General features: G+C 44.7%; 1 protein-coding gene across 4 annotated transcripts in view; it reads left to right on the forward strand.

The window, feature by feature from the left end:
* The window catches only part of HDAC7 (histone deacetylase 7), a 318615-nt gene that overhangs the window by 147279 nt on the left and 144350 nt on the right, over positions 1 to 26986 (forward strand). For all 4 annotated transcript variants that reach the window (XM_075591688.1, XM_075591690.1, XM_075591689.1 and 1 more), the window contains exon 2: positions 17627 to 17704. The gene's annotated coding sequence lies outside the window, so the exon portion shown is untranslated. The remainder of the gene's footprint in view (positions 1 to 17626; positions 17705 to 26986) is intronic.

Here is a 26986-nt window from a genome sequence, read left to right on the forward strand (position 1 = left end):
GTGCGATGTGCTGGTGGGTGCAGAAGCAGCAGAATAAGTACAGTAGTTTATTTTCATGCGGAAACAGCGTTTAACACATCCTACAATACTGGTGAACTCCCCCACAGGCTTCTTTTCATGCATCTCTGTTACTTAATTGAAACATTTTCTCAGAGTCAGGGTCTCTCCACTCCAGTAAGTTCCTCAGGTTAGCGCAGTGGGTTTTTCTTAACAGGGGTTCCTAGTAACCCTGGGTTTGCTGGGCATCCCTAAAGGGTTCCCTGCAATTCTCAGGTCATTTAAAAATGGTACCAAATACAGAAGAATTTACAATGCATCCGCTCTCAGACACACTAATTAGAGAGGGTTGGGGTTCCTTACAATGCGTCTGATCTCAGACACACTATTAGAGAGGGTTGGGGTTCCTTACAATGCATCTGATCTCAGACACACTATTAGAGAGGGTTGGGGTTCCTTACAATGTGTCTGATCTCAGACACACTATTAGAGAGGGTTGGGGTTCCTTACAATGCATCTGATCTCAGACACACTATTAGAGAGGGTTGGGGTTCCTTACAATGCATCTGATCTCAGACACACTATTAGAGAGGGTTGGGGTTCCTTACAATGTGTCTGATCTCAGACGCGCTATTAGAGAGGGTTGGGATTCTGCAGAATTTAACAATATAATTATAGGGTTCCTTAACCAAAAAAAGTTTAAAAACCACTGCTTTAGGGTGTCCCTGTATTGCTCTCCGGGATCTCTTGGTCATAGCTGTTCTTCTACCATGTAGAAAATCCCGTTCCCTAGTCACCTACTATCAAGTACTACGCCCCAGTCATCTATTACACGTCTCAAACACAGTCCCCCTACAACAAACATTATCTTTGCTATTGCACATCAATGTTGAGCTGCTTTTCTCGTACTTAATCAAATCTTAACTCATTCCAACACTCTTTTACTGCACCTTCGGGATTACAGACAGACAAAGACTCATCTTTATGAACATTGAACAGACAGGAATTTTGGCACACACAGCCAATTACCAACAAGAGGGGAGCAGGAAACGGCTCATTGGCAGTTTTTCTAAGCAGCCGAAAGTCCTGCGCTATATATCTAGATACTGCCTGGAATGATTACACTGCCATATTTGGGAAGAATGTCACTGTCACAAAGTGGCTTATCAAAAAGCACTGCAGGAATTGACTACAAGACTTTTGCTACTGCCCCCTTCCTCTGGTAGGGGATTATTACAGTGTACTAGTGAACCATCTTATATCTGTTATATCTGAGTCAATAAGTATTCAGGAAATCACCTAAGAGGGGGATTCCCACAATGTATTTTTCTTCAAAGTAAATCAGTTATGTTCACACACTTGTGCAGGGAAAATGTCATAACAACCTGATATATATTTACACACTTGTAATTCTGCATAGCAATAGCAATGATCTCAATCCCCAAGGAGAAAGCAACTGAATCACATTGCATACAAGTTTAAATTGAAGGTTGTGGTTTTAATACTGTTTATTGTACCAATCTGAACATTTTCACAGATGTCATTAAACATAAGCTTTTGAGCCACAAAAGCTTGTGGCGTCAGATGTACTGTTTGTACCACAAGAGTCCCATGTGAACAAAGTCTCAAAGTGTGAGTGAAGCAATATGGACTAAGTTCCTGTACAGTATGACATTCACATCTTAAAAAAAAGACATCTGCTCTGAATATAAATTTGTAATGTCTGTCCTTATATAAAGGTTTGCAGAATATTCTCTGTAGAATAAATGTTCTATATGCCTTTTAGGAGATAATGCTCTTCCCTCTTGTTCCAAGTGATTCTTGCATTTACGCCCTTGCCTTCTACACATAATCCCAGGCCATAAAAAAAAGTGCTGGTCTGTGCTTGATTTTTTTTTTTTTTTTTTTTTTTAACATAAAGGTTTTTATTTGGAGATTTTGTGGGGTTACAGAAATAAAGGGCAAGGCTGTGCTTGATTTTTCATGGGCACGGAGGCAAAACGATTTCAGATTTTTTCCATTTGGTCTACAAGGTATTTAAAGGGGCTTCCCCTCTTACGCCGTAATTATACCCAAAAACGCGATGCGGCGCCAAAAGCAAGTAATTTCGATCCATGGAAAGTGCTCATACCGCAAGCGACGGTCTCGGCGTGCCGAATGCAAAGCGGATGGCTGGGGAAGAGACTGAGAAATTAGTTTTTTTTCTTGCGACGGTCGTGTCACGTGAGCAGTTCAGCCAATGAGGGCGAACCGCTCATGGCCACGCCTCTGCTTTCCCTCCCCAGTATAATCAAGATGCTGCTCGGCGGCAGCGCTGGGTGACGTCACAGAATAGCGCTGCCGCCCTGCAGCACTTGGTATAATCAAGGCTTTCGGTTAAACTGCTGGTGGCATGTTTAATGTGTTAAATTTTACTTTTACTTTGCATGATAACATTTAAAAGTTTCATCATCGCTATTTAAACTGTCTACAAAACCACAAATCTTCAGGCAAAGTGTAAATCTACTTTTGTTTCTTCTTTTTACTTCATTCTTCTCAAAGTATTTATAATACTTTCATTAGCCAAGGGTGTTTGACATTTGCTTAGGATGTCGGTCATATTAATAGCTGGTTTGTTTTTGTTTGCTATGCTAAGCAGTCCCATTTAAGCATTTTTTTCATTTTATTTTGCGCAAGTTTTTTGTAAGCCCCGTTCCAATTTAGCAGCAGACATTATACTGATGCAGCGGCCGTTATTCGAACACTTCACGCGTCATGTACATCGGAATCCCGATTTGAAACCGCGGGATGAATTCCAGCCTTCCCCGCACTAAGATGCGAGCGCAGCGAGAGCAGAAAAATGAATGTTAGTGTTCTGGCTATTAAAAGCACAGTAGCACAGTAGCACAGTAGCACAGTAGCACAGTAACACAGCAGCACAGTAACACAGTAGCACAGTAGCACAGTAACACAGTAACACAGTAGCACAGTGACACAGTAGCACAGTAGCACAGTAGCACAGTAGCACAGTACTGCACACATTACAATTCATCCATTTTATCACAAACGAAGAAACAGAATCCATGAAATTCAAACAAAACATCCGCGATAAGCGCGGGTGCCTGGGGCGATTGGCCCGCGTTTTGGCCGCGTTCATGCTGCGTGGGGAACAGCAGAGAACTCAAAATCGGCGCCAAGATGTGTTCGAATAACGGCCGCTGCATCAGTAGCTGTAATAATGTAAAAGCGATCAGCAGCACACACCTTCTCTATTATTGTACTGTAACTCCTTCGGTGTCAGGAGGTAACCTGCTGTACATCTGGCAATGAATGGGTCAAGTCAGAGGTTTTGAAGACCTCCCCCAACAGGTCAGGTTTTCAGGATATCACTCAAGCCTCAATCTTCAGCACAGGTGGCTCAATCAAAGACTGAGCCACCTGTGCTGAAGCTGTGATATCCTTAAAACCTGACGTGTTGGGGGAGGTCTTGAGGCCTGGAGTTGAGAAGCCCAGGATTAATGCCTTATTGAATAGGTTAAGGGCTTATTTCAAATTTCAAAACAGAATGTTTAGTTTGAATTAAATGAAACTAAATGTTAAACAGCTTTTCAAATGTGAGCACAAAAGGCCTGATTAAGAAAAGCACACTAATACGTGAAGAACATGCATGTCTATCGGGTCAAAAATGGGGCAAAAATGGCATTCAATAGGATTTTTTTCTGTTCTGTAAGTTCTAATAAAGAATATCCCGACTGCTCATTCACCCTGATGTATTCAGCTTTACTATTACTGGTAATATTGTACCACAGTATCTTAATGTAGCCATGCTGTAAAATGGCTGCAGTCATCTCTCCTGCTGACAGTAAGGCCTGGTAAGTTATGGGCATGCCAGCAGTAATCATGGAGGTTTGCCCTCACACCCTGGTGAGGTGCCCTATGTATGGATGGGAGTGGTCACAGGCTCTGACTCCACGGTTAGTGATGTCAGAGTTGTGTCAGCCCCCAGAGGATACATAAGGCACGGCACTGATCAAAAGTTAGGTAATAGAGAGAGTGTGTGGTTGCTGAGTTATAGAGGAGTTAAGAAGCTGTTGGAAGGACAGTGTATGGAACTGTGACCAGGGACCTGGTCACATGGAGATATCCCTGCGGGGATAGGGAATCCCTACATTAGGAGGATTATACCTTTCAAAGGGAAGTACGGTGAACAATGGAGGGCTAAATTCACCCATTGTGGAGGGCAGCTGGCCCACCGTACTAATAAAGATGACCCTGTTGAAATATACTCTCGTGTGTAAGTGTGGAGTAATTGCACAGAGAGAAGCACCACGGAGGAGTTCCTCACCAGGACCATCCCCACGCGACAGCAGGAATCCTGATGAGGTGGAGGCGCTGCACTGGATCTAGGTAGGACTCAAGCACACTACCTCAGCTGCCTGTCTGGGTTGGCAATCCCCAACACAACATCATGCGGAAGACTCAGGAGTCCTGTTGCCAACAGGTGCACCACCAGACATCACACTGTAATGGGGACTGGCTAGACCACGGGGCCAATGTGAGATTGGGTGGGTCAGGCTAATCCAGAAAACCCGTTACATTTGGAGGCGCTGCTGAGATAGACCTGTCAACAGGACAGGCTTTTGCTAGGTCACTTGGAAACAGGGAGAGTGTCTGCTGCCACTTTGTTCTGCGTTGGGACGGACCTAGGGGTAGTCAGGGGGCTGATGGAGTTTGTCAGTTCACAGGGACGACCTATGGGCCTGAAAGGAGTTGGGGGTTTGGAGCCGGGCTATAGCTGTCCTAGTCACCTTGAGGTAGTGCTAGTTGGTAGGATGCCTAAAGGGATAGCCTGTTAACGTGGTCAGGAATCCAGGTGAGGGTCTGCGCTAGGCTAACCAAGATAGGTAGACGCCCAAGTACTGCATGGAAGCCCCAGAGTACTCTAGCCCATTCCAGACCATTTACCGTAGGGAGCACAGACTGGGAGGAAGGAGATACAGCAGACACTGAGAGAGTGAGCCTAGCCTGAGGTAGTGCATACACGAGTCCAGCCTACATTAGGTACACATGGTGGTGCATCAGGGAAATCTTTATTGTGCCGGTGTGGTGGCTGCCCCGCAGAGAGGAGCCCCATGTACAATACTATTAAGTACAGCGAGAAAATGGCGACCGCAAGAATGGAGGATCCGCGCGGTGCGGATAGTCCAAATTGGCGACCGGAGGCTGATGGGGAGAGCACACCTGGCATGCGCCCCGCTGAAGAGCAAGCTGTTACCGATATGTCTGTCACGAGCCTGCTATGGAGTGGAGTAAGAGCCGTGGCTGACCCGTTTTGGTCCTGTCTGGGACACTGAGGCGCTACCCTGGAGGACTGTGTTGAGGACATTGTTATAACAGGAGGGGAACACAGTGAGAATGACTGTCAGTCGGCATACAAACAGATGAACGCTACCTCATTCATTGATCAGACTGACAGTGCGACCCAAAATGGCGGCTCCCGCTTCCCTGGGAGACCGCGTGGGCCGATTGCAGACAATTCTGCAGATGTAAAGATTGCAAGGAATTGGCCAGAAGCGGCGCCAATAGGAGAGCCCCGCCCGCATGGGGGGTATGGTGCGAAAGCTGCGGCTGCGCCTTTATGGACAGTGACTCCCTCAGCCCCAGTGCTGAGCCAACCGATTAGCCTGTGGGACCCTCCCCTAATCTCAACCAGGGGGAGTGGTTTCCAACTATGCCCCGTGGGTATGAATCCAGCGGAGCAAGGAGCTGGTGAGCCGGCGGTGCTGCTACCAAAAGTAGTCCCTGCGTCTGGTGTTGTGTACGGCAAGGAAGGGTATTTTGCACGCAAGGCCGCTGCAAGAAATCGTCTGGGATTGGTGCCAAAGGAAGGACCCCACCCAGTGGGGGATAAGGGCGCGAAAGCTGTGACCGCGCCCTCTAGGACTGAAAGAGGTGCGGCCTCAATTGAAGGACATCCTATCCCATTGTGGGACCCGCCCATAATCGCTACTACTGGGGGCGGATTCCAATTGTGTCAGACAAGGGCGGAGCTAAACCAAGGAGTGGCTGACAATCCAACCCCTGTTGGTCACTCATGCGGAACCAGCTTCCAGAACAGACCATTGTTAAAAGTGGCTCCCACCAGGACAATGGCCTGCTCCCCAGCCGTGAACCAGATGGTGTCTACTCAGCCCTATGCAGTACCAGGGGGGGTACTGGTGATACACGTAGGGGGCACGGAGACGGTGGTGGGCCTCTGCCTGCAATGCAGACTGCCCGGCGGTACCATGGGCACAGCGGCGCGCTGTCCCCAGTGTGGCACACAATACCTGTGGCCTATGCCCACATTTGTGCCGATCCAGACCAATGACCCAACGGGGGATACGGCTAGGCTGTCCGCCGAGTCCCCCGGTGCACTGTGGACCAAGGGTGCAGATCCCGGAGAATGGGGATCGGAGCCGGTTAACACGGCCGGGTCCGAAGAACATGGAGCGATCGGTCAGGCAACTGACCGGGAGAAGAGAAGGCGGTCGCCACGGTCGGCGACCCCAAGTACCTTTAATGTGGATTCCTCGGACGAGGGACCCAAAGAACTCTCTAGTACTCTGGTTTGGCCGGTGGCGGTGTCCTGCGGAGGAAATGGAGTAAAAAGACCACTTACCGGGAGTGACAGTGGGAGGAATCGAGTGTCACCGGTGGAGCAGAGGCCTGAAAGGCGGAGCCCATCCGTTCCCGGGACCGGCGGGTCCAGTGGCAACGGGCGATCCACGCCCACCCTGCAGACGGGTAAGAATAGTCCCTGTTCTTGCCAGGCTCCGGTGCCGCCGCTAGAGGAGGTAAGTCCGTGCCAGGCCAGGACGGCATACGTGGGCGCGGGCAGACTTCCGGATATCCTCGTGGAGGAAGATATCCCGCATGGGGGTCCATCCCAAGATGGCGGCCCCTCCACATCCGGTGATGACGTCGGTTCCCGATCGACTAAGAAGACCAGGGGCAAGCGACAGACCGAGGAGGGTGAGACGCAGCCGGCGGTATCACCGCTCAGTGGTACGGGACAATCCAATAACGGAGGGCGGGTCGGAACCCCGCGGCTGCCAACCGCATACCCCTATGCCCAACCCCACGCCCTAGATAATGCCCCTGCCCCAGTCACCTGTTCCCAGGGATCCTCGTCCAGCTTGGGGGTGTCGGAAGGGTCCTTGGGGGTTGGTGAGAACCGGACTGGGGAGAGACTAGGCAGCTTTGCCTCTGAGGGTGGTTCAAGGGGTGGAGGGCAATTGGGACAAGTGTCAAAATCTCGATGGGTGCCTGAAGAGGCTGATGTACAGTCTGAGGAGGCACCGAAACACGAAAGGTGGTCCCGACCCCGTTCCGCGGGGACCTCTGGGGTATGCTCTTGGGGGGGTACCGATGAGGGAGACTCTCTAGAGTCTGGGCCCGAGAGGCCTAGGGAGACCCGTTGGTGGGCGCCCTTATTTGAGGGATATGTGGGGTGGATGGACCGCACGCGGTTCCTATTAGAAAAAGACGATGTGGTGGATTACTGGTGGGCTAAGGGGGAGTTCACGCCCACCGAGAGGAAGAAGGAGTTACAGTTTAGGTGGTTCCTGATAGGCCGGAACGAGATCGAACCAATGGGTCCTGATATACTATCAGACCCTGTGAACCCAGATGAGCCCTTGTCCTGGGTATTACCAGGGAGAGCGGGGAACTCCAATTTAACAAGGTGTAGTCGGGCTGACAGGGCCATTACCGCAAAATATAAGTACTCCCATGGACTGGAGTACCCGTACGTCCCAGAACCCCTCATGCAGGAGATTGAGGATAACAGGGACCAATGGTTAAGGGAGACCATAGAGGAGTACATGGTCAATAAGGGGGGTGCCATTACTGGTAGTAAGGCGGAGGAACGGATAGAACACCTCATAAGGGTATGGAGCATCGGGCGAAGTGTTTATAAGCACAAGGTGATGTACCGGCCTGAAAGGGGTTTGCCGCGCAGTTACAGCGTGACTGTACTGGACATGGGGGGTCGGGAGGTTAAGAAACCCGATCCCCGGCACTATTATTAGGAGGTACTGGGTAGCATTGCGCGAGTTCCTGGCTGCTGGTCAGGGCGTGCTTGCCGCGATGTGATTTTGTTGTTTCATACATCTGATGTTATGCTAATAATGTGTATGTTCCATTTTACAGTGCTTCCTGAAGAAAGGTACTTCAAATTTAGGTCCCAGCCGGGGTCGGTGGGATTCACCAGGGGGAGAATGTAGCCATGCTGTAAAATGGCTGCAGTCATCTCTCCTGCTGACAGTAAGGCCTGGTAAGTTATGGGCATGCCAGCAGTAATCATGGAGGTTTGCCCTCACACCCTGGTGAGGTGCCCTATGTATGGATGGGAGTGGTCACAGGCTCTGACTCCACGGTTAGTGATGTCAGAGTTGTGTCAGCCCCCAGAGGATACATAAGGCACAGCACTGATCAAAAGTTAGGTAATAGAGAGAGTGTGTAGTTGCTGAGTTATAGAGGAGTTAAGAAGCTGTTGGAAGGACAGTGTATGGAACTGTGACCAGGGACCTGGTCACAGGGAGATATCCCTGCGGGGATAGGGAATCCCTACATTAGGAGGATTATACCTTTCAAAGGGAAGTACGGTGAACAATGGAGGGCTAAATTCACCCATTGTGGAGGGCAGCTGGCCCACCGTACTAATAAAGATGACCCTGTTGAAATATACTCTCGTGTGTAAGTGTGGAGTAATTGCACAGAGAGAAGCACCACGGAGGAGTTCCTCACCAGGACCATCCCCACGTGACAGCAGGGATCCTGATGAGGTGGAGGCGCTGCACTGGATCTAGGTAGGACTCAAGCACACTACCTCAGCTGCCTGTCTGGGTTGGCAATCCCCAACACAACATCATGCGGGAGACTCAGGAATCCTGTTGCCAACAGGTGCACCACCAGACATCACACTGTAATGGGGACTGGTTAGACCACAGGGGCCAATGTGAGATTGGGTGGGTCAGGCTAATCCAGAAAACCCGTTACATTAATAAATAAATAAAATGTATGTAATATATGTGTATGTGTATACTGTGTGTATATGTGTATATGTGTATATATATATATCTCATCCACACCGGGGGAAGGAACAGCACAGATAACATTCCAAGAGACACTGTTTTTAAGTATACCTTTTGCTTCATTCATTGTAACATCACCGGAAGAAGAGATCAGTGTATCTCGAAAACTCGCACAAATAAAAGCATTTCGTTAGCCACAGAACGGTATCATCTATTTATTTTTTGATTATTGAAGCTCGGCTAACACGGTACTGATACCTCTACATGTATATATATATATATATATATATATATATATATATATATATATATATATATATATATATATATATATAAATGCCAGCAAAGAGAGAAAGGGTCCCTATAAAAGCACTCAAGCAAAAATAATATATAAATTGATTTATTAAAGAAATTCTTGTTTCTTGAATAAATCAATTTACATATTTTTGCTTGAATGCTTTTATAGGGACCCTTTCTCTTTTTCTTTGCTGGCATTTATTTATATTTGTCCCTAGCACCGTCATTGGGCTGTTACTTCTTATCAGTGTATCTACTTTTGATTTGACAAAAAGAACGATTCAACTGCTTTACTGAGCCCCTACCAATTCTCAAATTAGTGCAGGTATATTACACCCCCAGTGTCAGTCTGGACATCACCCTCCATTGAATGGTAGGTGAATGTGTAAGGCTGACAGAGAGATGTATATGTGTAAGTTGTATTATATTCACACCAGGGAATTTGTGCACCCTGTTTACCTTTATAGCAAAGGTAACTATGATACTGGCTTTAGCCAGATTTTAATTGCATTACTCACATAAGCTCATGCTTTATTTAACCCCTTCAGGGCTTTAACAATTTTTTCACCACTCCATGGGACAATTATTACAGGTATATACAGTATAGTGTAGGTACCTGCATTAAACAGGTTGCCTTGACGTGGCATGCAGGCTTATAAATGCTTTGGCCAAAGAGTTTAACCAAATACCCTTTTTCATGAGAATATTATTTTATCTTAGCCTAATTGCTAGGAGCGCAGGAATTGTTCTTTTTGTTTTTCTATATGTAAGGCTATCTTTTTACCTGCAGCAAACTTCTATAGGGGGGAGCGCGGTATTATGTAGTTTCTCACTACTTTTGATTTGAGTAATTTTGTATTATTTATCTAGTTAGTCGCAGGCTTAATTTGTGTTGTTTTCAATATATATATATATATATATACACATACACTCACACAGACACACACATATGTGCTCCCTGGCGTTTAAAAGTCTGCATGTGAAAACACAATTAAAAAAAAAAATGTAACAATATAATTATGTACATAATTATCTAATTATATGTATAATTATGTCATGTTTTACATAGCGCTACCAGCTGCCTGATTACAGAGCATATACCATTATTTTCTCTTGAATAAAGGAAGGTTTGGGGTTTTGTTCCAATTAAAAAGTTTTATTTTTGAATGAAAATAATATTCATATTTTCATGAATAATTATACTAACTTCACCAGCTGCAAAGAAGTATAAACCAGCTTCCCCTGTAGAGGGCAATGTAAGTGATGCACTCAACTAGGGGCAGTCGTGTACATTGTATGTACATTCTGTGATCACAGAACACTATGCATATAGCTTGTATCAGATGTGCTTAGAGACCCCATTGCCATTGGCTGCATCCTGATAGTAAACAGTAAGGCCATGATTATAGTGAATGCGATGGTGCAAAAAAAAATATATATATATATATATATTGTATGTATGTAAATAGAAATTGATTCGATTTTCTTTGGTACATTAAAAAGCAGTATTATTTTGAATGCAATGAAATATTCAGTGTCTTACTGTATGTCACGGTTAAGCAAGGATAACCTTAAAACCTGACCTGTTGCTGGCCCTTGAGGGCTGGAGTTAGCCCCCCTGTTGCGGTCCATCAGTGTGAAATGCTGATAGTCCGGCTCTTGAGTTCCTACACATTCAAACTCCTTCAAGCCTTTCACCTGCCACACGCTGATATTTTGGTCTGTTTTTGCTTTGTATTTTTTCCAGCTCCGTTCTTAACTGGGTTGTTTTAAAAGATGTAACTTTTTTAATTGGCAAAAGCTACTTCATTATTATTAAGTGTTTTTTTGTAGCTAATCTAGGCTTGCCAATCAGATAAAACATCTATTTACGGAAGTCGGCAAAAGTGAAGCACTGATAAGAACTGTTTTTTCTGCTGAACATTTTAATAGGAGTTACTCAATAACAGCAGGCAGGAAACAGGCTTGAGAGCTTGTTTGGGTGAAGGGGTGAAGGAAATGCCAGGCTAGCACTGGCATGGGAAGGAATCCTTTAGAGCAGTGTTTACCCAGCACAGTGTACAATATATTGTGAACATGCTACTAAGAGCTCAGTCAGTGAACTCTATAGCATATGTATTGACAATCAAGAATGGTTTCCTTTAGTAACAGATATGGGGGACATATTACATCCAATACATTATCTCCAGGATATGATGATCACTCCTTGCTAAATTAGATATGTCAATTCATATGTCTGTTTTATGTACTTAGTTTCCCCAAAGATTTTTGCCCTAAAGGTGGTTGAATACATATATATGTTTTCAGTATTGGTGCTCATGGATCTAACCTAGAGTTTGATTAGGATGTACAGGATCGGGATGCATAGCCATTGAATTAATTTTCCCGGTAGCATTTAGCATTCTTATGATTCATTGTGGATACTATTTTTGTGGTTTCCTAAAGTGGGTCTCCACACACAGACAATTTAAAGTAAACAGATAACTGTTAAGCAAATAACCCATGCAAATGTTCATTTGTCCTTGAATACCCATTGGTCGAAGAGCTGTTAAAATAGTAATGCATTATCTGGTTTCAAGAGAGCTTGGTTCTAATAAGTAGGAAGCAAACCTCCATGGCCCAATTTTAAATGGTTTACGATTTATACATATATAAAAACAGAAGCCTAGAGATTAAGCATTCTCCATGGCTTGAACTGGCTTGTGAGACTGCTGTCGCTTTATGTTTGTTCATGATGCAATGTAACAAACAAAGAACATCCCTATCCCTTCATCCTTTGCTCTGGGGCGCTTCCACAGTTATTTGTTAAAGGTGCCGTGGCACTTAAGCACTTGTGAACATTTTATAAACATTTCCCTACTTATTTCAATCTTGACCAAATATTTTGTTTGCGATGTATAACATTCTCTGGTTATTTTCAGTGTGGGAAAATGTGGTCAAAAATTATCTTGTTGGGATTTTAAAAGCAGCCATAATTACTGCAGATTTATCATTCCTGCTGCCTTGTTTTCTTAGGCCGCGTCCATACTGCATGCATGGCGCGAACAAAAGGCTGCACCTCAGTGAGCAGGCCATAGAGCGCGCGATAAACAGGGCCCGACAAACTGGGCCAAAATCCACTCGCCCACCCCCCCAAAAAAAGCCACTCACCCCCCACCCCTTCCGCCACAACACTTACGTACGGCAGGGACCGGTTTCGGGGTCCTGACGGCGTCTTCCGGCCTTCTGCTGTCTTGTCGCCTTTAAAAATCATGTTTTTCTCCTGCATCACTATTGAAAATTACGCCGCGTTGCCATGGCAGCGGGACGCGGTGACATCACAACATCACATGGTGCCGCGTAACATGACACCGCACGAAGTCACGCAGCGTTCTGTTACCATGGCAATGCGGCATCATATGATACCACGTGCCCATTTTGAATAGTGCTGCAGGAGAAAAACATGATTTTAAAGATCAAGACGGAGAAGACCGGGAGATACTGTGCAGGTAAGCAGTTGACAGTGGCCACAATGCAGTCGCCCCGGGTGACCGCATTTGTCGAGCGCTGGCGATGAAGCACAACGGTAAGGCAGATTTTTTGCGAGACAAAAATAAAGTGTTTTTGTTGCGCGATGGCCATGTCACGTGGGTGGTTCAGCCAATGAGGGCAAAGAAGCCTTGTGACATCACGGCCACGCCTCCCCGTCGCGCACGTCCTAGAAATCCCAAAGGCCACGGATCACTCAAGCTACAGGCATGTGCGAGGCCATGTGCCCCGTCGCACACACCTACTATGTCCGAGGCCTTAGGGAATTATGAGCCCCTAACACGTACAGTACTGTACAGTATTGTATACTTAGTAATGACTGTAATTTTACTTTTTACGCATTAGTCTTTCAGACTTGCTACAAAGCGTTTTAGTCTGTTATAAATCATAAAAACAAGAGGCAAACGATAGTGACATAGTTACGTGACTGTGTGGTTCCACTGTACTGAGAGTCCAATGTATGTTCAAGTAGCCTCTAATTTTACATGGAGAACCAACAGGGCCATGGCACAAAAATGGGTCCTTCCCATACAATTGTTTGCCAATAGTTCACAAATCTGGGTGCTGGCAGTTTAAGTGAGTCTGGGAAGTCCCACGTACTGTACTTGGCAACTGAAACGAAACTTGGAATGTACCTTTGTTTAAACAGATGTAGCCAGGTCCCCCAGGCTGACCCTCACCTCCGTTGTGGTGAGAGAGTCAGGGAAGGTTGCAGGGAGCGCTCCGGTGCACCGGAGGTTCCGCGGAAGCCCGAGCGTCCAGAGCGCCGACATTTCTGTTTTTGCGCATGCGCAGTGAGCCCCGTAGGCAACACGAGAGGTCGCGCATGCGCAGCTAGTGATTGCTGGAGTGCCCGAAGCATGGACCAACCAGAGGAGGTTTAGAGCAGGGGACTACAAGTCCCATGAGCCTCAGCAGGACCAGGTGACGCCCGGGAGCCAATGGGACAGAGAGACTGAGGAGGGAGAGGCTAGGAGGTTGCGCAGGGGAGCACGCTTGCCAGAGAAGACCGGGAAGGGGAAGAGGTAGGAGCTCAGTGTGTAGAGGGGCAAGTAGCCCCTACACTGGGCCCGAATACCCCCAGGCCCAGATAGGCCCTGAGTCCCAGTCAAGTATAGTCAATATAGGGACAGGCCCTAGAATAGGAAACTGTCACGTTAGTGTGTGGAGCTAGGGACACAGAGACTGTCACAGCTTCATCCCAGAGGTTTGGGACCAGACCTCTCCAGGAGTATCATCAGCCGCCGGGTGGGATTGCCCCGGAGGACATCACAGACAGCCCCACGTCGTCGGATCCTTTGCGGGCCCGAGCGCTAAAGTGCACCAACTATAACATTGTTCATACTAGTGGCTGCGCAATCACACAAATACACTCACTTTGGGGTTTATGGTGTGGGGTGTTGGACACGGTGTGGGAACACAGTGAATGGTCGCGTCCTGCGAGACGTGTTAGTTATTGTGTCTCATTGAAGAGTAACACTGATAGGTATGATACATGCATGGTTATGGATACCACTAGTAAAGCTACTGTTTCTTTAATATGCTGTGTGAATAGTACTGTATTATTGTCCTGCGAGGAACAATTCCCGATCTGCTGGGAGCCATCGCAGGTGGAGGCGCTGCACCTGGTAAGAGATTATCCATACATATACATTGCCCCAGGCTTTTTCCGTGGCAGAGGCTTAGACCCTGTGAGCCAACAGGTTAGACAGCATTGGTAGTTTTACTGTATTCATGTCACGGTTGTGCTCGCCACAAACCAGGGTCGGACCGCGTGGCTGAGGTGGGGTTGTATAAGCACCGAACTTAGACCGCACAGGCTGATCCGGATTGCGCAGTTAATAGTCGTACATAGCAGGATCGGGACTGGAGAAGGCAGCATAGTCAGTGGACAAGCCAGGGTCAGGATCGGAGACATCAGGGAGAACGTAGTCCAAGCAGGGAGTCGGCAACAGGAGATCAAGCAGGTCTTCCTGCGTCAGCGAAAATGCTGCAGGTCAGGAACGGGGTTTGCGCGAGCGGCGTCCACAGCCCATGGCGCCGGTCTCAGGAAGGAGAAGGCTGACCGGAGTGGGCACACTGCCAGGCAGCACTAGTAAACCAATGCTTCAGCGCAGGAGTCCAGAACGAGTTTGTGCGAGGGGAAAGAGCTACAGATCTCAGAACTCAGGGACAGGCCTCTGCTATGGGAAGGGCAGCAGGCCTCAGGAAACTGGGAGCTGAAGTTACACTGGAGATCCACCGCTTCAGCACAGGAACCAGGACACGGCCTCTGCAATGGAGAGAGAGCAGCAGGTCCCAGGAACCAGAGATGGGCCTCTGCTATGGGAAGGGCAGCAGGCCTCAGGAAACAGGAAGCTGAAGATACGCTGGAGATCCAATGCTTCAGCACAGGAACCAGGAACATGGCTAGGAACAGAGAACAAAAAACAGCGACATGGTGGCCAAGACAGGTGGCTGTGGCAAACACAGGACATCCAAGAAGGATTATGCACGGCAGAGAAGGATTGTGGGGATGCAGTACTTAAAAGCCAGCGGGCCAATCCCTGGAGGAGGGTGTGAGGGCACTGCTTCAATGAGTGAGTACAAGGCTAGGTTGCAGTGATAGCTTGCACAGGTCTGTAAGGCAAGGTAAACAGTAAACTGAGGTGTGGATTCCTTACAATTCAGAAGGAAACAGGGCCACACAGAATAAGATAAAAATACAAAGGTGCCTCACACTGTTGGTAATATACAATATGTACTCAGGGCCGCCAACAGAAATCATGAGGCCCAGGACAAATGAAAGGAGCAGCCTGACCCCCCACCCCCAACCCATAGCGCACCTACCACGGAAAAAAAAATTAGCGCACAACTTTTACTTAACTATTTTCTTATTGTAATACGGAAAAAAACATTACAATGCAATCTGTTTATTATACCCCACCCCTCCCCCAATACATTTAAAAATACACCCCCACCCCCAAATACATATAAAAATACACCCCCAACCCCCAATACATATAAAAATACACCCCCACCTCCACAATACATAGAAAAATACACCCCACCCCCAATACATAGAAAAATACACCCCCAACCCCCAATACATAGAAAAATACACCCCCAACCCCCAATACATAGAAAAATACACCCCCAACCGCCAATACATAGAAAAAATACACCCCCAATGCAAATAAAAATCAGAATTGCCTTGTGGATGGTCTCAGGTCAGGCCTGGCTATGGATTGGATGGATTGGGGCTTGAGGAGATGCCGCGTGCGCAGAGGATGGATGCCGGCCTGGTAGGGGGGACTCGGGAGGGGAAGTGGATGCTGGTATTGGGTGGGGGGGAGGGGACAGCGGGATGAATTGGAGCCCGAGGAGATGCCGCGTGCGCTGAGGATGGATGCCGATAGGGGGTGGGGGGAGGGGAGATGTGGATGCTGGTGGGAAGGGGAAAGGTGGATGCCAGTATGGGGGTTGGAGACAGCGTGATGGATTGGGGCCCTAGGAGATGCCACGTGCGCGGAGTATGGATGCCAGTAGGGGGGACTCAGGAGGGGACAGTAGGATGGATTGGGGCCCGAGGAGATGCTGCCCAGTAGGGCCTGGCCTGCTGCTGGGTTGGGGCCTGTGGGGGGTCTGAACAGGAACCGCCTGGGCCCTGGCTGGGGAGGGCGCTGGGCACTTAAGGCCCACGCGGAGGATGGATGCCGGTAGGGGGGGGGGGGGGGAAGTAGGAAGGATGGGGACAGTCAGACAGACACACGAGTGACACGACACTACATAGACTGAGACAAAAAAAACAGACTAGAGTATACAGACACACACACAACAGCGAGGGTGAAACACTCAGTCAGAAAATCACAGTACAGATAACAGCATGTACTTACCATATGTGTATTTGAATAAGCAGCTGCACAGCCGGGAACATTCAAACATGCTTCTCCCACCTGTCCAGTTGCTTATATTATTTGTATTTATTTTTTGTTGTGTTTTTTGTTTTTTGACACAGGCTTTTTTTTTCTGACACAAGGGCCCCCAGACTCACTGGGCCCGGGTTGCCAACACCGGCAGACCCCCCTGTTGGCGGCCCTGTATGTACTTGTTTGCATGTCAGCACCCACCAGTTATGTCTATTATTTAAAAGGACGGTACAGGCTTGGATCTCTATGTGAAATTTATGGATAGATTGTGCAGATTGCTTCTTATTTTATACGGAAGACCAAGGGCTTATTCTTCTGTATATCTGCTTATTGCCCCGTTGTCGGCTGAAATTTCCCATTAAAATGCAATGTGGAAAAATAAAATGTCATCAGCGAGTGAGGGACATGGGAATGTCTGCATATTTGTCCCTCTTTATTCAGTCTGTTTTGTGCATTAGGTGCAAAATATTTACTGGCATGAATCTGTCTCCCTAAGAAGAAAGTTTCATACATTTGAAGCAACGCTACAGGATAGTATTGTTTTTCACTGTGCAGTATTACTACCCAGATATACACACATCCTCCTAATGTTTATTTATTATTATTATGATAATTACAAGTCAAGGTTTATTGACTGCATTCTATTTTAATAAGTGTTTCATTTTTAATAGGAATAATCCAATAAATACTTTATTTATGATCTGCTGTTTGCTACCAGAAAATAAATAGTTATATGATGAAATTCACTATATTGAGATGACTGCTTTTATCTAAAATGGGGCATGAGATGCATGCTAAAGCAAAGTATAAATTAATGTATTTGTATTATTTATATTTTAGGTTTTAAGAACAGAATTGTGAGTTATGCTGCACACCTCCTAAAAAAGGTTGACTAGAGGGCAAAAGGTTCCATCAAAGGTAATTACTACGCTTTGTAAAACATTGCTTCTTCATATGTAAAAATGTATGTGTACACTTATGGAATTAATCAGAATAAACCCTAACACCAAATTGACATCACTATTTCTTGGGAGGCAGCCATTTTGGATTTGTGATGTCATTTGTGACATTGAAATTGTTAAAGTGGCTGCAGAAGAGAAAATAAGCAGGTTTGGCCTAGAGCACCTGTAAATACTGATCAAGATAAAATGCAAGATGGCTGCTCATAAACGCATTTAACAAAATTACGGCACAACTCTTCTGCAGTTTTCTATTATGTATGTGTGCGTGTGTATATATATATATATATATATATATATATATATATATATATATATATATATATATATAATCCATTTGCTATATATTTAAATACAAGAAATAGTTTTTCAGAAGTTCTGCTGAAGGACATGCTTGGGTACATTTTTGCTATTAGAAAACAAAAAACTCAAATATAAGCAAAACAAGCAAAAGTAATGTGTTTGAAAATAGGAATTTGGATGATATTTCTTGCCAGCCCATAACTGTGCAATACAGACATGATTGTGATGACTAGTCCTGTATGGCAGTGAGACGCCTCAAACCCAATATGTCAAAGATTGATCTACTCATAATCCCACCTAAAACAAGTCCTATTGTTTCCTTTTCCATCAGTTTCCAAAACCTGTTGTTTAGGCTTTGTTTTTAATTTTTCTCTTTTGTTCTCCCCTCACCTTAATGCTATTTTTAAGACTTGCTGCTTCTTGCTTCATTCTCTGCAACATTGCTAAATTATTACCTGTCTTTTCTACTACAATGTTAGTACTGCTATCATTCTCCCCTTCCTGAATTACTGCAACCTTCTCCTTTCTGACCTCCCTCGCTCGCCACTTTCAACCCTTAAATATATTCAATATGCTGCTGCGAGGATAATCTCGCAATCTTTTTGATCAGTTTCTACTTCTCACCTACTAAAAACTCTGTTGGCTCCCTATTAAACTCTGGATTCACTGTAAACGTATTCCTCTCTTTTTCAAGGCTCTCCACTCCTCTACCACTCCTTATATCTCACCATACCCCCACTTGCTCTCTATGCTCTGATCTTGCCAGTCTTCTTTCTGTTCCATTTATCTCTACAGCTCTCTGACGCCTATAACCCTTCCCACATGCTGCCACCTACCTCTGGAACTCTCACCCACCCAATGTCCACGAAGCACCTAGCTTTAAATCCTATCTGAAAAATCTTGTTCAACAAAGCGATTAAATAGTCCTGGATGACCGCTACCGTATGATCTTATACACACTAACCAAATGCACTCACATTTATTCCTATTGTTTCTGTTAGTCTCCTCACATTAGACTGTAAATTCTTGCAAGGGCTTTTTCCACCCAATGTTACATTTATGTCTTGATGCACTTATCTCATCTGTATTATTATCCTCCGTGTATTGAATTTGTCTTGTAATGTTACAAAATTGTGAAGCGCTGTGTATCTGGCTTACACTATAAAAGAAAAAATACATACATACATACATTCTGCATACATACATACATTTAAAAAAAAAACAATGACCTAGATCAGGCCGTAAAACTCTTACGTCCAACTGCAAGACTCGGGCCGCACCAGAATGTTTTTTTATAAACCGTCACTATAACCTTCACGTATACTTTTTATTTATGTTTTTCTTACTAAAAATACGTAAACGTCGCTGGTATCTCTCTCCATTCCCCCTCATCTCTTCCCCCATATCCTTTCTCCCCATCCCCTCTCTCTCCCCATTCCACTCAGTGCTGCAAATAGGATTTTTGGAACTTGGGGTATGGCTAAATCAAATCGATGTTATTAACCTCCCTCCCCCCACCCCCCCCAAACAAACTCTTGGCTTAATCTCCACCTGTCATATAATTTCAAATGTGAAAACATTCAAAATAAATCAATCTTACAAAAAACAATTATAATAAATAAAAATCTGTTATCACTTATCAGCTTCGCGTTTACAGAGAGGTATAAACATTTTTCAATAGAATATTTAAAAAATAATATTACTGAAACTGAAATACATTACAAAATGTCCCACAAACTTTTACATTCGGAATCCTCAAATCGCACCTTTTCATTTTTACGACATGTCGTTTCTTCAGCACGGCGCCTTCCCAGAAGAAGCCAAGACGTAACGTAAACTTCTGCATTGAAGAAGAGAAAAATAGGTGGTCCGCTCAGGTTCATAAAAAGTATGTTCCGTAGGTGTTCCACAGTAAGACTTGCACGTCGTGGTGACATGGGACAAATTCATTCCACTGAAACTCCTCTCATACTTTACAGTGGAAACTGATATTGAATTAACTGCTTCAATTCTTTTTTTAAGATCCTTGTGTATCTTATTTCCTTTACTATCCTTAAATTCTCTGAACTCTCTCAATGAATGTCTTCCATACAATCCAAAATTCTCTGACAATTCTTCTATTTCATTGTCCCCGTCTGTAAAATTCAAATTCTGTGGCCAATCTTCAATGCACAGCTATCGAGATTATCTGATTAGTGTTTCACACTTTTCTTTGCACACTGATGCTGGAGTAAATAGCCTGGATTTCATATTGTTAATCAAACTTTTTAAAAATTGATTCCTGTTGATGGTGGGAACTTTACCAACATGAAGTAAAACATTACCAAAGTTCATTTTTCCAGCTGCTTCTTTTGCTTTGATGTAGAACTTTCCTGGTTTTTCGGTCTGAGATTCTAAATCCATTAACGTTCTATTTATTTCTGAGCGACCCTTATGCAAAGTATATTTTCAACTTTGTAATTCCAAAGAAAGTTCAAAAAGCTCCAATAAAACATTGTACAGCAGACCTAGATTTTTAACAAATGCAGACAATTCTAAAACCTCCTTTAAACCTTGATATTTAGTTCTTTCCGTGCTTACTCCAGAAGTATCAGAACTTGTATTGCTGAAATATTCCCATAGAGCATCATACGATTGCCAAATAGCTTTGACAGTCCTAAAAGATGAAGCAACCCATCTTACACTAAACACGCAATTTTCAGCAACTGACATTGTAGAGACTCCGCGCAGGCTTTTAATTCGTCCTGATTTTTCGGAGATCTGTGGTACAGTGAATATAATTTGTCACAAAAGAATTGTAAATGATTCAACCCTGCAACTTCATCACAGAATCACTCCCGCTCAGTTCACGTCTGTGATAAGCCATGTGCCAAATAGTTACATTAGGGAAATCATCGAGGAACAATTTTGCAACTCCAGCATTTTGTCCGAGTATAACTGATGCACTATCAGATGCAAAAGAAATTACATTTTCCTTCAGACATTGCACAGAAAATCCTGATTTTTTTTAGACTGCCTAGAAGTGCATCATAAATGGTTTTTTTTTTAATTTTGCACCACATTATAAATGTGGCAAATGAAACTTAAAAGAAAGTGTATCATCAGCTTCACTAACAGCGGCCCGTAACCAAATTACAAGAATGGTTCTGGCATTGATTGTAGTTGATTCACCGACCATAAAAGAACATTTCTATTTTTTTTTTCATAATATTTTGAACACAAAGCTCTGCGTTCACATGCAACGCAAACCCAGCCATACTGTTGTTTTTACATCTTACCTTTTTTTCCGTCTTTGTTTTTATTATTATTAATATTATTATGCATTTCCTGTCCTATGGAGTTTGCAATATCTGCGCAAGACTTTCAGAAATGTAAAAGACCCAAATAAATTCTGTTGATTTCTTGCAGTTCAATGTCATGTTCCATATCTGTAAAAATCTACCTTTGTGAACAATATTATAAACGGCTCTAAAAATTCTGCATATTTTTTTCTTTGTATATCTTTAATGACTTATAAACGGTGTGTTCTATTATTTGTTTATTTGCTGTATTTTGCATTTTCTGACTTACCGTACAGTGTGAGTTTGACAATTTTTCTGTTTGATTTTTTTTTTTAGCTTAATTCTTTCAATTGGTTTCTCTTAGTACCACTTACTTGGATTTCAAAATGATACCATTCTTGAGATAGATATATTCCATGGGTTTGTTCGGCCCCAAAAGAGAGACGTTGCTACACACACTGCATCCCATTTATTTTTTCTTCATAATCCATGGATATTCTTGTTTCTTTGTTAAAAATATTTCACTAGTTCAACAATCTGGAATATCACTTGAGGAGTTTTCACATATAGTTCTGTAGATTTGCAATAGGAGTCGATGCATTGGGACTGGGAGGCTGGGGGACGAGATCGTCCCTGTCAGTGTCATCTTTCTCAGATCATTTAAGGTTTGTTTTATTGTCCCATTTTCACTAACATTATTGGGTTCGTGCAGTTTTTCTTAAAGTATTTAAAAACACTACTTTTTGAGGATTATATTAATGAACACGAACGTAAAGTTTAAGTCAACCAAAAGTTAAGGGTCACTGACCTCTTTCCCAGGGTTCCTGGGAGTTCCACACTAGCAGGGGTAGTTCCCTGCTAGAAATTACAACCCATGAACCCTTGCAGCAGGTCAGTGATGTCAGAGTGCCCTTATATGGCTAGATCAGCCATATAAGGGCGCTAGCATCACTGAGCTGATTGCAAATCCCAGAAGACCTTGCTGGTTGCCGTTTCAGACCGGGCTGGGACAGCGCTGATGGAGCCTGAGGCAAATTTAGCTAGGGATTATCACTGTGATAATCTTAGATGTAGTCAATTTTACTGTCCCGGCCACTGCTGCTTGCGGTAGGGAACGGTTAGCTCACTGCGAGCAGTTGCGGTGCCGGAGACAGTAAAGTTGACTACATTTGTATGAAAAATAGTGCGTTACTTGGTGGATAGGTGTTTCTATCAGGACTATATTAATAATAATTTAAAAAATATATATCTAAAAAGAAAAAAGGTAGGCCTACATATATAATTTCAATTTGCCAATTTTCTGATTTCATCTACACTTGTTTTTTTCGATCTCTGGAACTAGGGGGATGCCATTCTCTCGCATCAACCCCCACCCCCCATTTCCAGCCCTGATCCCACATCTATCTCCTTCTCTGCCCCTGTTCCTTTTCTCTCACTCCCCATCCCTTCTCTCTCTCTCTATCTCCCCAAGCCCTAATGTATCTCTCTCCCATCCCTTCTCGCTCTCTCCCCAATCCATTCTCTCTCTCTCCCCATTCCCTTTTCTCTCACCAATCCCTTTTCTCTCCCCAATCCTTTCTCTCTCCCTCCTTCTCTCTCCCCCCTTCTCTCTCTCCCCCCCTCGTCACTCTTCCTCCCCCCCATATCACCCTTTCTCTCTACCCTCCATACCCACACAAATCTACCACCCCTGCCCCACATAAGACCACCTCCCGTGTATTAGCCCCGCACCTGCTCCCCTCTTCTACAATAGCCCTACACCTGCCGCCCTCCCCCACAATAGCCCCACATCTTACCTTGGGGGAGCCTTCTGGTGCACACCAGTGGGGGGAGAGGAGGTGGTACACATCAGTGGGAGGAGAGGAGGTGGTACACACCAGTGGGGGGGAGGGGCGGCCCAGCAGCAATTTCCAGTCATTACTAAAAGAATGCGAGAGTTAAGGGTAGAATAGAAATAAACCACAATGTTGCTCCTTTGGGAGAAACGATACTTTTTCCTAGCCAGTTGCATTATTAAACAGATATATTATATACACCAGCTCAAGTGTTTGTCCTACAACCAGGAAGTGAGGTATTTAAAATGCCTACTTAAAATACATACATTTGGAATAGAAGAGATGATGTATCATTCATATTCTCATAATCGGTGTATGAGTGATTCACTATTTTTTCCTTTTACGTCCATAATATTTTTCAGAAACAAACAAATCTTTTAGGCTTAAATCTGCTCAGGCCTGGCCATGGTTTCCTGAAAATGTATTGCAAGACGCACTCAAATTGTGACATGCTTATTATTTGCGTGTCCAGAGTTCGTGCCTTAACTTCTGCTGCACAATTATGCAGGCACTCCCTATACTGCTTGCTAATAAAAGCCTTGATACATGTATCATATATTCTTGATACAAGAAATTAAAAACCGTTTAAAAGATACAATTAGGTATTCAGAATATTGTGTAACTTAATTCTGTGCCAAAGCAGCTAGCCTAGAACTCCTTAATCTTTTGGCGTGTTGTTGTGCAGTACTCTGTGAGACCTGGCAGTATCAAAATAGTAAACATCTGGACTGAATTGTATGGCCAATGGTTTTATGCCAGTGTTAGAAGTATTTGGTAAACATTGCACATGTTGACATGTATGCGTGGCTGTAAATTAGGGTGACCATTTTTTCCCAGTGAAAAAACGGGACAACTGTCGCGCATGCACGGACGGCCCATGCCAGAGCCGACCGCACATGCGTGAACTATCCACCCTGATTGCACGGCCAGCAAGAGCCGATCGCGCATTCTCAGGATTAGCCTTTGTCGGCAGTCTATTTGCGATTGGTGCGAAAAATCGGGACGTTTTGGCACTTTTTAAAAAGTCGGTGGGACATCCGGACACAATGCCAAAAACTGGGACAATCCCAAACCGGGACGTCTGATCACCCTACTGTAGATACCTTAACATTTTTAGGAAATCCATCTCAGGTGCTTACATGCCTATGGTTAGGTTGCCATTAGACACTATCACATTTAGTTAGGGTTACTGAGGCCCCAGCAGTCTAGAGATAGACAGGTGGATCCCAATAGCCAGAACAGTAACCTGAACAGGTCAGAAGCAGGAAGTGTGTGTGGTACCTGGGGGCGGGGGGGAGGTTAGGCTGGAGCATAGTCAGTCCCTTCTTGGTCAGGGCTGACAGACACTTGTATTGACGGCAGATTGAATGCACAGTACCAGAGGATTAGGTTGCATCCAGGCTGAGAGCTTGCACAAGATCAAAACAATTAAAGTAAATTGTTGGGTCCATGCTGCACGCACACGTGCACGTGCATGGGAGCGTGCAGAGGTGCGATGCTTGGCGAGACAAATATTTCTGGTCACGTGCGCGGTTCAGCCAATGAGGGTGAACCGCTCACGTGACGTCACGGTCATGCTCCCCGGCACACACCCCTACACGCGCAAGTAGCTGGCCAGGAGTTGCCCCAATCAGCATGAGTGCCTGACTTCACGGCGCTCGAGTGCCAGGGCGCTCGCTTCTACTCTGGACGAGGCCTTAGGCAGCCGAGAAGTCAGTAGGTTCAGGTTAGGTCTGTCTGGCGGCAGACACATCCAGAACCAGTCAGGATCACAGATAGGAAACTTCAGATCAGGAAGGGCGGATGGACACAACACCAGGAAATACCTTGTTGCACTGGCAACTCACATAATGGAATTCCTGCTTTAAATAGGGAAGTAGAAAGGCATGTCCTCTAGCCCCACCAATTGGAAGTGGGTGCTGTTATTCAGGCCAGTATACTGATGCCAACAGAGTTGTGAGTGGGAGCTGTAGAGCAGCTGCAATAGCTCCCTATGAGTGCGGGAGTGGCCGAGTGGCCAGAGTACCGCGGCCCATCCAGCACTCACGGTCATGTGATCGCTCCGTCACTGATGACGGAACGGAAGGTGTGGAGTCATCCCCCTTTCGGGCGTCATCAGTGCAGATCGTTTCAGGACGCCATCTCCCCTAAGAAAACAAGCATTTTTGGAGGGACGTAGCTACTAAATCATGGGGCACCCAGGGTGCCAGATCCCATGACGTAGTAGCTACGTCCTAGAGAATTCAAAGGGTTAAAGCAGTAATCTAGTCCAATTAGGATACAGTATATATTTTGTATTTACAACATTCAAACCGTGTTATTCTTTGCTCTGAGGTCCTCCCATCACTCCCCAGTTTCCAAGATGCTTACCTTCTTGGGTATTTAAATGACTATCAATACGAAGCCACAACCCATCATGTTGCAGATTTCTATTGACCCGCAACACCCGTAAGGTTTGGCGACCATATTTAATGCCCAAAGGGGAGTGTACACACACTAGTACATTAATAACTATAACAGTAAGCATCTCAGGAACCAGGAGGGAACCCAGAGCTAAAGATTTGGCAGTTCATCTCCGGAGGACCCCCTGTTTCCAATGCTCTTAAGAAACCATAGAAAAAAAAATGAGTATCCTGTATTGCTGCTTTAAATTAACTGCCTCTGATGGTCTAATCACGGGTTCAAGTTCCTGTCTGATTGTAACACTATGACAGCATAGTTGTTTTATCAATACAACTGTTAATTTCTAGCATGGTCCTACAAGGCTCTGAACTACATGATTACCAGTATTTGTCTCACTTTCTAACCCAACTGAGTCTTTTTGGGGGGAAAGCATGAAATGCAATGAATGCCAACATTATCTTAACGATCAGGAGAGAAAGTGCCAAACGTTACCAATCTGTTTTAAATAATATAGTGATTTTCTGTGAGTGAGTTTCTGATAAAAATCACATATTTCTACATAAAATCACCATGAAAATGATTGGCTATAAGATGCACAAATAAAAACTAAAGTGTTGCAGAAAACCACCAAGTTTCACATCATAAACTACTGAATTTTCACTTCTGTCAGGCAGCAAAATCACATGCTTTCCACAGATGCAAAAACACTTCACTGATCACACAAGCCATTCTAACAAAGAATAATAATAATTTAAAAAAAAATAATAATAAAACAAACCACGTGCATAATGCTAGTAACATAAAAGTATTTGCGTACAATGGAAGTAATGTTAAATGCATGTAGCGTCAGTTAATGGATTCATTATTTAAGATCATTATTATACAATAAAAAAGTGCTTGTGGGAAAAAAAACTGCGGAAGTGAACAAACCAACTCTTGTGATTTCCTCTTCATGTTTCACTCATGATTGAAATACTGCATCATCAATGTGACTTTCGTACAGCTCACTCAGCAGAGACACTGCTCACTAAAATGATCTACAGGAAGCAAAATCCCATGGTCACTTATCCCTACTTATCCTACTCGATATCTCTGCTGCCTTTGACACTATTGATCGCTCTCTTCACCTGCATATTCTAAACTCCCTTGGTATCCATAAACAGCCTATTTCCTGGTTCTCAACATACCTCTCCTACCGCACATTTTCGGTCTATGTTGCTAACATGTCTTCATCTCCTGTTGATCTATCTGTTGATGAACCTCAGGGTTCTGTTCTGGGACCTCTCCTTTTCTCTCTCTACACACTGCCACTTGGTGACCTCGTCAACTCATGTGTTCTTAGGTATCATCTCTATGCAGATGATATGAAGATATATCTATACTTCTGTAATTGAGCCCTTAGTCTCTAATTGCCTTATG

This window comes from Ascaphus truei, chromosome 3 (assembly GCF_040206685.1).
Source record: "Ascaphus truei isolate aAscTru1 chromosome 3, aAscTru1.hap1, whole genome shotgun sequence".
Lineage (NCBI taxonomy): Eukaryota > Metazoa > Chordata > Amphibia > Anura > Ascaphidae > Ascaphus > Ascaphus truei.